Genomic DNA, 10,816 nt, shown 5'->3' with positions numbered 1-10,816 from the left:
AGAGAGAGAGAGAGAGAGAGAGAGAGAGGACTTTAATCCATTGACTGTGGGATAAAGGAGAAAGAAAAGCCATCTTTTGGCTTGAGTGACTGAGCAGAAGATGGAGCTGTCTGCTGAAAGAAAAAGAGTCTCTCAGGAGAATTCAGGTTCTGGGTTACAGGTGGGGAGTTCCGCTGTAAGCAGTCATGGGGCTTCCACTCAGCAATATGTGGAGGCAGCTGCCACAGAGCTACAGCTCTGAGAGAGGTGCAGATGTCATCCACCTCCCGAGAGAGCTGAAGGGTGGGGCAAAGGAGATGGTGAAAGGAGAGCAAAGAAAGTGAGAAGAAAACCACGGCACGCATGGAACCCCAGAACATAGCAGTGTCTTCTCACCTGCTCCTCACCCCATATCCCCTGGAAAAGGTCTCCTTGTGCGTCGGAGGTTCAGCTTAGCTCTTGTGTCATACTCTTGGTCCTCACTAAGTGGTGTGGAACACTCTCTCCTTTGGTTGCCTGCAATCTCATTTTCATATCTGCACCAGCACCTCTCACTTCGCTATACTAACATGCTCACACGTCTACCTACCCTGTTATCCAGGCTCCCAGTACTCCCAGGAGCAGGAAAGGGCTCGACCCATCACGTCTCTGGTGCCTGGTGGAGTTCAGTAAGGCTCTGGTGGGGTAACTGAAGGAGAATTTTTACTGAGGCTTGTGACACAGAGTTTGGGGGTTTTGTTTGTTTGGGGTTTTTTTGTTTTGGTTTGGTTTGGTTTTTTTGTCCTTTGGGAGGACTTTGGAATGTAAAAAGATGTTTGACTAGTCAAATTTGGGAGTGGCTTTCCTGAGGCACAAGGCTGGGTCCCCATGACGTGGCTCTCAACAGTCCTCTAGAAAATGTCTATGAAAGTTCTAGCTTTTCTTTATGATCCATATCTCATTCCTAATCACCACCTCCCAAATTCTTATAGTAGCCTTGGCATTTTATTATATTTTTTACATAGATATAGATATAGATATAGATATATAGAGTTTCCTGTAATGGGCTCCAAACGTCTTACAAATAGCAACTTCTTACTCGCCCTAGCGCCTTGAGCAAGGGAGGTGGCAGATGTACCTCCCCGACTGATGAGTGAAATTCCTTATGAATGATGACTGGTGAAGTCTCATAGCTAGAAAAGGGGAAATCTGATGAAATCTCTGATTGAGACCTTTGTGTCAGTTAGCTGTCACTGTGTAACAAACAAGTCCAAATCTCACTACCTTAAAACAATTGTCATTTATTGTTGTATCTTACCTTCTGGGGAGTTGACAAGAAGTAGGCTGATCAAGGCTGGGCTTGACCAACTATCAGGGCTCTGTGGATGCTTGGTGGGGGCTCTTCTTGAGGGCAGGGGGGCTGAGGCTGGCACCTTAGCTAGGGCCACTCCACCTCACATATCTCTCATTCTCTGCTGGCAACAACAGGGCCTCAAGAAAATCATGCAAACCAAATCAAGCGAGCATTTTTTTAAGATCCTGTTGTGTTATGTGTCTGTTAATATCTTGATGCCTGGGAGGCATGACATCCATACTTGTCCTCAAAGCAAAGTCGCATGGCAACAGGCACTGTTACAGAGAGAAATGGAGAATTAGGCCCTATAAGATAGGCATGGTGATGCACATTTATAAACCAGCACTCTGGGAGACTGAGGCAGGAAGATCTCAAGTTGAGCTCGACAACTCAGCAACTTAGTGAATCCCTGTCTTAAAATTTTAAAAGAGGGGGTTGGGGAGCTCTGGATCTAGCTGAATGTGAAAGTCCTGGGTTCAATTCTCAGAACAGAAAACATAAACAAAAACCAGAAAAATGCTCTGTATAGTCTTCTTCAAGTTTTGCCTTCCATAGGCCAAAGAGGATATTTGCTCCCTGCTCTGTTCACTCTAGAAGGATTTGTCACTGTGAGTGGCCTTCTGCTGTCACTTGCTCGGGGAACCGAATGCCTCGCAGATCCCATCTGTCATCCTGAGATCCCCTGTCTCATTCATCCAGGTCTTAGAGTGGGTGTTTCTAAGCTTCTCCTGGGTGCCGTAGGACAGCACCTCCTGGCTGCTCTGTCTTCGCCATCCTCTGACCTTCCCTACACTCCCTTTTGACCTTATCTTCTGGCTATTGCTAGTTAGTGTGCTACCTTTACGATTCATCACTGTAAAGTTACTGACTTCTCACACATCTGTGTGACCTAACAAAGAAATCACTGGAAAAAAAAAAAAAAAGACTACACTTTCAAATGCTGTTTCCCCTCTCCAAGTTCTAAAGAGAGTTTGTGGAACTCCTGCAGCGAGGCGGGCACATTTGTTTGAATCTCCAGAGGGTGACAAATCTTTGCCTTGTTAGGGTGGATGGAATTTTTGGAAACAGCTAACAGTCATTTGGATCCAAAGCTGGTGACTAAGGTGGGTGATCGAGCTGGGTCACCCTGGGGACAAAAATGAAATGTGATTAAGAAGTAACAAGCCTCAGACTCAGTTTTAAAGTTGTCACTGAGGACAGCTCCAAGCAGCCCCGAGAAAGAAGCAAAAACAATGTCTTCTGGGCAGTCGGCCCTCACAAGCCGGTGGTGGGTAAGAACATCCAGGCCTGGGCTGCTTTAGCTGCGGCGCTTAGTACTTGCATCCTCTGAGAACCTGCTGACAGCACTGACTGCAGGAAAAGGCTCAGGAGCTCATAACATGCATATGATTGGGGGGGGGGGCATGGATCCTAGGCTGAGAAGGGGCTGTGGAAGGGGCTGACAAAACTGAAGCCATGAGAGCAACAAGTACGGTTTTCTTCGTTTCTTGGTGCCTGCCCACCTGTGCCACGAGGAGCCCAGCGCAGGGCTCCGGAGGTGGAGGCGGCCTCTCAGGTGATCTCTGTGGCCGCACCCCTGGGCTGGTGCCTCCCAGCTTCTCTGGCACCAGGGTGTCGTCTCAGTAAGCTTCTTGCTGGGGAAGAAGCGGCACAGGGCCTGGGACTCCAGTCAGGGGCCCAGACTTGGACGATCCGGGCCTTGGGCGCCCAAGGCCCAGGCCAGACCCGCTGAGTCCCGGGTGGCATCCCTGCCCCGCCGCCGACCGGCAGCTGCCAAGGACACGGGGATGGGAAGCGGCTGGCTATGAGGCCTCGCGGCCACCAGAGGGAGCCGTGCGTGCTGAAGGACACGGATCCTGGAGGCGCCCGCCCGTGTCTCCCGCCTTCATCCCCGCAACACCCACGCAAGCTCCGGATTTCGGTGCCGGTGCGACGGTGGAGGCGGGCGAGGCGGGCGGGCGCAGAGCTCGGGCGGTCAGCCACTGCGCAGCTTCTGCTGAGCCCTGCTTCTGTGCAGGCAGACAGCGGGCTGTGAGGGCCCTGGACACCTGGGACCCCGGGGGGCCGCCCCAGTGCTTCCGAGCTCCTTGCAGGCCCTTATCAAGGTCTGCGTTGTCTCCTCTTAGTATCTAGTCTCCTGTATGGTAAAAGCAATCCAAGCTCAAAGGCGAAGTGAGAACGCGCGGACAGGCAAAGGCCACCTGTCGAAGCAGCCCCATCAGCGCTTCAGGGACATGTCCTTCCTGGGGCCTCCTAGATTAGCTCTGCGGAGGTCCATAAGCGACAGGAGAGCCTTTCAGGAGGCGAGGAATGCGCGCTTGTGGCGGGGCATCTGAGCACTTTATGTAGCACCAGGGGGACAGCTCAGGATTGCGGGTAGATGGGCAGGTGGGGAACAGAAGGGGTGCACACTGCCTCAGCTGTGCCCCCGGTCTGGTGGCACCTTCGTTCAGTATGAGCATGTTGGCCAGTGTCACTCCTAAGGAACCATTGAAGGTACAGTGGCTTTCCCAAGACTCACTGAGCACACTGAGCTGAGATCTGAAGCCAGGACAGCCTCGACTCAGGAGCTGCAGCCCTTCGGCCCGCGGGGGCTTTGGGGGCCAGAGAATGTAGTCCAGCCTCCCACCTACTCCTGCACCCCAGCACCCACACACATCGCAGTCTTCAGGACAACCCCAGAGTCACAGCCCTCATGCTGTCAGCCCCGGCCCCTAAGCCAGCCCTAGACCTCGGCCCTCTGGACCCATCAGCTTCCTTGAAAACGGGCACTCTGCTGCTCACTTGGGGCCCAGGCTGCTGAAGAAGGGCACACTCGCCTCTGTTCCTGTCCTCCTTTCTTAGGACACCTCTTCCCAGACTCTGCGGAAGGCCCAGAGAGAGGCCTCCCTTGGTTGCTGGGGCAACGGCTCCATTGTTCTCTAGCTCAGCTGGGGGACACAGCTCTCCCCACCATTCTGGAGCTGGTGGAGCTGCAGAGCCCCATTCTACTCCTGGGGCCTCTTTGTCACCTCAGGATGCAGAGGAGGAGGAGAGGCCCACTGGTCACCATGCCAACACCACACTGCCCACACGCTGAAGGGGAAAGGGCAAGGGGCAGTGGTGGGACGTTCAGCAGTGCAGGCAGTGGGCAGCATGTCCCCAAGTTACCTTCCAGTGCCCTGCTGTCAGCTCAGCCACAACCTGAGGGCCCCCTGCAGGAGAGGATTTCCCCAGGTCTCTGTTTTTCTCCTAGTTCACTCCATTTCTGCTTGGCTAAACAGAGCCCAGGGCTCAGGGTTTCCGCCCTGGGGCCAAGTCCTCAGCTATGGGAGAGGAGCCTACCGTGCCCTGCCAGAGCTGGGGCAACAGTGCCAACTCCATTCACTTATTCACTCAACAGCATCCACGGAGGGGACTCCAGACCATCTTGCAAGGTAAGTGTGATCAAAACCCCTCCACATCTGGGGAAGCAGTGTCAAAGTCAGGAGGGTCTAGCCTCAGGCCCTCCTGGCTCCAGCATCCTCACCTCTCTGGGGGCCAGAGAATGTGGTCTCTGATGCAGACCACATTCTGCCCACTGTTGGTGACATCCGGACTGCTGCTGGGCTCAGCGATGGATTCTTGACACCCTGACAAGGAAGCTCCAGGCAGGGTGTCTTCCCCGCTGCAGAGGCTTGGTGAGCATTGCAATGAATGAATGCACATTCGGGGTACTTTACTCAGCGTATTGGACCTGAAGCTGCTTGCTTCCTCCTTCAGCCTGCCTTCATTCATGTACTTGGTGCATAGCACCAAGGACTTCTGGGTACCGAGCACTGGCTCTGGGCTCTGAGGACATAAAGAGAAGACGGGTATCTAGTTCTGAGCCTGGGAAGAGGGAAGAAGTTGAGAGTTGTAGTCCGGGTGCTGGGAGAGTGACAGTTCTACTGTCAGGTCTGTCACTGCCCCAGAGCCAGAAGCCCCAAAGGATAGCCTCAAAGCCATGTCTCCTGTTCTGAGGCACAAACCAGCTGACCTACAATTGACTGTAAAACTCCTCCAGCTGCAGTTTTACCTGCTGGTGCTTGTGCTGATTTCTGTCCTTGCAGCCACCATCTTTGCCTATATCGATGTACCACCCTCTGTGACTTCATTGAGATTTTCCTTTACGCAGCCTTACTTACCCAGCTCTGAAAAACGTCAAGTGGAAACTTGACCTCACTCCTAAAATACACACACCATGAACCAAACAATGTTGTGCAATGCTAAGGAGATGAAGTTGCTGCCCCAAGTCTGAGACCCACTCTCTCTACTTACCAGCAGAATTAGCAGGCGGAGGTGAGGCGACAGGACCATGTGGGCACCACGCTGATTCTTTCTCTTTGGCTTGGAAGAGAATGAGGGAGAAGCTGTTCTTGATGGACCACTGAGTCTTACCCAGGCGCTGGGGCTGACAGAGGCACCCAAGGTCACCTGAGGAGCCCACTCAGTGCCACCAAGAGTGTCAGACACACTAAGTCCTTCCCCTCCCTGCAGAGGTCACTGAGGCTCCATAGGGGGCAGATTGGGGCCCCTGGATGGCCTCCCTGTGCAGTCCTCTGTGTGTCCCTCTCTCCCTTCCATTGATCCTGGGCCTCGATAATGAAACTCTGCCATAGGCTCCACTGTCCCGTGTCCTCTCTGCCACCCCCTGCCACCTCCAGATCAGCACTGTTTGGTCTCTTCCCAGCGCCTCCGCAAGCCACTCGTTGCAGTCACTTGGTCTCCCCTCCAGAGGGGAACCCCCAGGGCAGAGATTCCCCAGCCATGCTTTCTGCGATGCTCAGCAGGGCCTCAGCCACTATGGTGACTCACTGGCCGCCTCCTGGATTCTGTTGTTGGTTAGCTTTTGACATTTTCCTTCTGAGCACATTATAAGAGGAAAAACAAGCAGGATAGCATTTTGCACAGGGCAAGTAAGATCTGGGTCTCCTCTAGCTCTCTCCCCAAAACACACACACACACACACACACACACACACACACACACAAACCCTGTTATGAGTGCCCGAGTGCCTGCCATTAGTGCCTCATTCCTCTGTGTTGAAGTATTATTGCAGCTAAGATAAAAAGCAATTTAAGAAAGAAATTTTCTTATGGTGCATTTCTGATTCCACTTATATGAAATGTCCAAAATAGGCAAACACACAGAGACAGAAAGCAGAGTAGTGTTTTCCTAGCTCCAGGGCTAGTGGGGGGTTGGGGTGATGGCTAGGGGATATGGGGGAAGATTGCTTTGCCTTTGAGGTGATGAATGTGTTCTATAATTGATTGTAGTGATGGCTGCACAATTACAGTGATATCCTCAAAGCCACTGAATGGCTCAGTTTAAATGAATGAATTATATGGCATATGAATTACATCTTGATGAGCCTGTGACCAAAAGACAAAGGGGATGTGGGCAGGGTGGGGACATGGGGAGAAAGGGGAGAGGAGAGGAGAGGGTGGGGGAGAAGGCCTTGCATCCGTCCTGGACACCTGGGGATACAGTGACCATCCCTGGGTCTCTCGGTGTGAGTCATGGAGCCAACATCTAAAGTGATGACCGCCTCGCCAGCAAATCTGCAGCCCATCTGACCCCCAGGGCCTCTTGGCGCAGAGGATGCTGTGTCCCCTCCCCCCCCCAGCAGTTCTGGGAGATGCCAGTCAGGGCTATTCCCTCCAGGGTTCCCTTCTAGACCCACCTCCTCCTGCCCAGCCCTTCACCATATCCTGCTCCTTTCCCTGATCCCTTGCTCTCGCCATAATCAGAGTGCTGTCTGCATGTCTGGCGAGGTGAGGCACGCGGCTCCCAAAGCTCACTAACTGTGGTCACCCTCTGCCTCCACGCAGAAGGTGAGAAGAGCTGGGCATTCCGTGGCTTCCTTTACTACTTCCGGCCTTCCTGCTAGCTTATCCTCCTTACAAAACCAGGTCATCCGCTGATACCACCCCCCCCCCTCCATTGCTCTGTGTTTTCCAGCCCATGAAGACTATGCGGTCTTTGAAGAAGGTTGGCTGCTTCGAGCCTTCCAGGAGAATTTAAAGTAACACAGTAATGAGCTCAGGGCTCTAAACTCACAAGTTAAGATTCAGAGGTCAGGGTGGAAGAATGAATGGGAGGGGAAATGTGCACATCAGACCTTCTCAGAAGTACGTAGTTGCAGGATAGGATGTTTACAGGAGATGATGATGGAAAATACTGCTTCTGAAATGTGTTCCCGGGTTTTAACAAAGATAATGAGGTCCCAGCACTGGCTCCATAGTAACCATCAACGAGCACAAAGTGAAGAAAGAAGACGCCAGGGTAGTAGTCAGAATAGATGGGCGTGTGGGGATCTCGGCTCATCTTTACCAAGAATTAAAGCGTACGGGTACTGTGTGAAGGTCCTACTGGTCTGTAAAAAAATCCTAGAGCTCCAGAGATCAGACAAATAGTCTGAGGACATCAGAAGGGCATAAGTTTCTACTCAATCCCCAAAGGTAAGTCAGGTGAAGAGAAAAACTGTCCTCTCCAGGATAGCAAGCGCATACTGTAAATCTTCCTCGTGATTCCCCCCAAGGGGATCGTGGTCATTTAGTGAAGTGAGCATGTGCTGATGGGAGAGAAACACGGGACTTCTGGGGGCTTACTACTGACCCAAGCTAATGCAGATCTCCTTGTGTGAGTTGAGTGAGAACCACCAGGAATCAGGAAATAAGTGGCGTTTGAGCCCAAACTATTTCATAGTGGACCAAATAAATTCATAACCATACTGCAGTTACTTCTCCAAACCCTGAATGTTCAGTTGGAATAATATATGTATTTCAGTGCTAGTGTTCAAATCTCCATAGTGAGTCCTAGCCAGAACCTCCATATTGGATTCCTGCCCTACGGATTACAGACCATTGTGCCCAGAAGCACCAAATGAAAACTCCTGGGAACGCCTCTTCCTAATAAAGTGAATCGGAGCCAATGCCAGGCTTTTAGGAGAAGCACTGAGATTAGTGTCACCACAAAAGACAGAAGAACACAAAATTGATGACACAGTGGTGCTATGGACTCAGCTCATACAAACTTGGGAGACTTAGTGTCATTGTTATCACTCATTCCTGAGCGTTGTTAGCCCAGGATCTTTAACATTACCCCATTATCTCACATTTATTTACATCACTGTGGAGCTCAAGATGGGCTGTGGAGGCTGTAATTATACCAGGGAGATGGGTGAAGCTAGGGTCTGTTTCCTTTGCATTTCTGGGAGTCTGCTCACTCACAAACCACTGGTGAAGCTACCACTTTCCCATTTAACCTACTTGTTTGGCTTGTATACATGTATCCTGGACTGGAACTATAATGGCAGATTGCATAAGGGCAGTAAGACTGTGACGTCAGTGGTAGCTACGGTACCAGATCTGTTGTATTTACTGTATTATATCAGCACAGCCCCTGACACTTGCTGTGCTAGATGGGTGCAGGGCTAGATGCAGAAGGGTCAATTGTGTGAAGGAACAGTTATACTAGGTAAGTGTGTGTTGCTACTGTCATTCTCATTTTAATAAATTAATCAAGGAGTAAAGGTTGGTGTACTGGTTGATACGTTGTGTCAACTTGAGAAGTTTAGAAGTTTAATTAAGTGACTCAGCAGAGAGCCAGGATTCTTACTTTGTAAACATCCTCATCCTGTGCAAGAGGAGGGCATGGACACTGTATGAGTTCTACACCCCAGCCCCAGGGTAGCTTGTTTAGAATATAAGGAGGAGAGAGAGGCTGGCTAAAGCTGCAGCTACTGCCCTTCCCTTTGCTCTTCACTGTTTTCTGCTGCCATGAACCGTTGCTCTCTTCCCTGTGCCGCTCTGCCTGGGAGCCAGCAGAGTATGGACTGAAACCTCCACAAACAGTGAGCTACATAAACCTTTCCTTCCTTCATTCTGAGTGTCAGGTGTTTATCCCAGCAATGAGTAAGAAGTAAATGATGTAGAATTTTGTACCTGTTGAGTGGGGTCATTGCTGTGACTATTCCTGACAATGTAGATTACAGGTTTTGAGAATGGCTTATGGGAAGAAATAGGAAAGGTTTGGAGAGGTCGCCTACTAGTGAAGAGCTGGAATGCCTTAGGCTCTTCTGTATAGGAGATACTGGTCAGAGCTCAGAAGACCAGAATGTTGATAGAGCCTGCCCATAAAGACCAGGCTGGGCAGGTTTCTTCTGGGAATATGGATTGTATTGGTTGTTGGAATCCAGATGATTTGTGTTATGGCTTGGCAAAAAGTTTGTCTGCATTTTGCTCATGTCCAGAGACTGCCTGAGACTGAGATCAAGCGGAGTGGACTAGTTAACCTGACAAAGGAAATCTCAAGGCAGCCAAGTGTTGAGACAGTGGCTTGGCTATTGTTGGAGGCTTTTAGTTAGATTTATGTTGAGAGTCAAGAGCAAAGAGCCCAGCAGGATGATTTAAAATGTGAGTTTGGCCAGAAAGGAAGTGCTAGGAAGGCTGTGGACTACAAAGATAAGAACTGAGATCTCCATTGCTCAAGAGTAACAGAATAGGGGTGGTAAAAGAGTTCAGGGGGCTGGCAAGATAGCTCAGAAACCTAAAGCACTTACTTAGGCAAGTGCAGGGACTGCAGTTCAGTCACCAGCACCACATGCTACACCAGCCCCCAGGGTGGGCTGAGCCAGCCACAGGGAAAAAAAAGAGGAACAGAACAGAAAAGATGTCCTGAGGGCATCATATGAGGTGGCAGGTTCTTGCCCTTCACAGCCTGAGAGCCCTAAAGGTGGGGGACTTTGTTTTGAAAAGAAAGCCACATAGCCACATGTTCCAGAATGGAGGCAGCAGTCACACCAGGCTGAGAGTGCTCAGTGATCCAGGCACTCGACACCTACAGCCAAGAGAAAAGGAAGCCTGGCTACTGCTCCAGCTGGCAGCAGACCTTGGCATCACCCACGTGGCATTGGTTTTAGGTGCATTCAGAATGCAGGCATTCTGAGGTTAAAAAGGTTTCCATTCTGAGGTTAAGAAGGTTTCCAGCTAGATTTCAGAAGGTCTGGGAGGCCAGGCAATGTGTCCCTAAGAGGGCAATGTAAAAAGCTATGAGTGACAAGCCTATTCAGTGGAAACCCCAGAAGTTTGGAAAAATCAGGAACATGGATTATCCGAGAAAAGATGCAAGGAGAGAGCAAGGCCAGCCCCAGAGAAGAGCCACGGGAGTGACCTGCAGACGTGCCATAGTGATGGCTCCATGGAAGGCTTTTGGTGCTCAAACTCATTACAGATTGCTTCAGATGTTCCACATGGAACTACAGGACTTAATATTTGCCCTTCTGGATTTTGGGCTTGCTTGGATCCCAGTGTTTTGTATCCTGCTGCTTGTACCTTTTGGAATGATAATGTTTTTCTTGTGCCATTGAATGTTGGAAATGCTTAACTCTTACTTCATACAGGGGCTCATAGCTAAGAGTTTTCCTTAGATCTTGGAGCAGACTTGGGACTTGGACTTTTCAGCAATGCTGAAACTGTGAGGACATTGGCAACTCTTAGAGAT

Source organism: Octodon degus, unplaced genomic scaffold (assembly GCF_000260255.1).
Source record: "Octodon degus isolate 3935 unplaced genomic scaffold, OctDeg1.0 scaffold00018, whole genome shotgun sequence".
NCBI lineage: Eukaryota > Metazoa > Chordata > Mammalia > Rodentia > Octodontidae > Octodon > Octodon degus.
The sequence above is the reverse complement of the archived record's forward strand: the minus strand, read 5'-3'. Positions refer to the sequence as shown.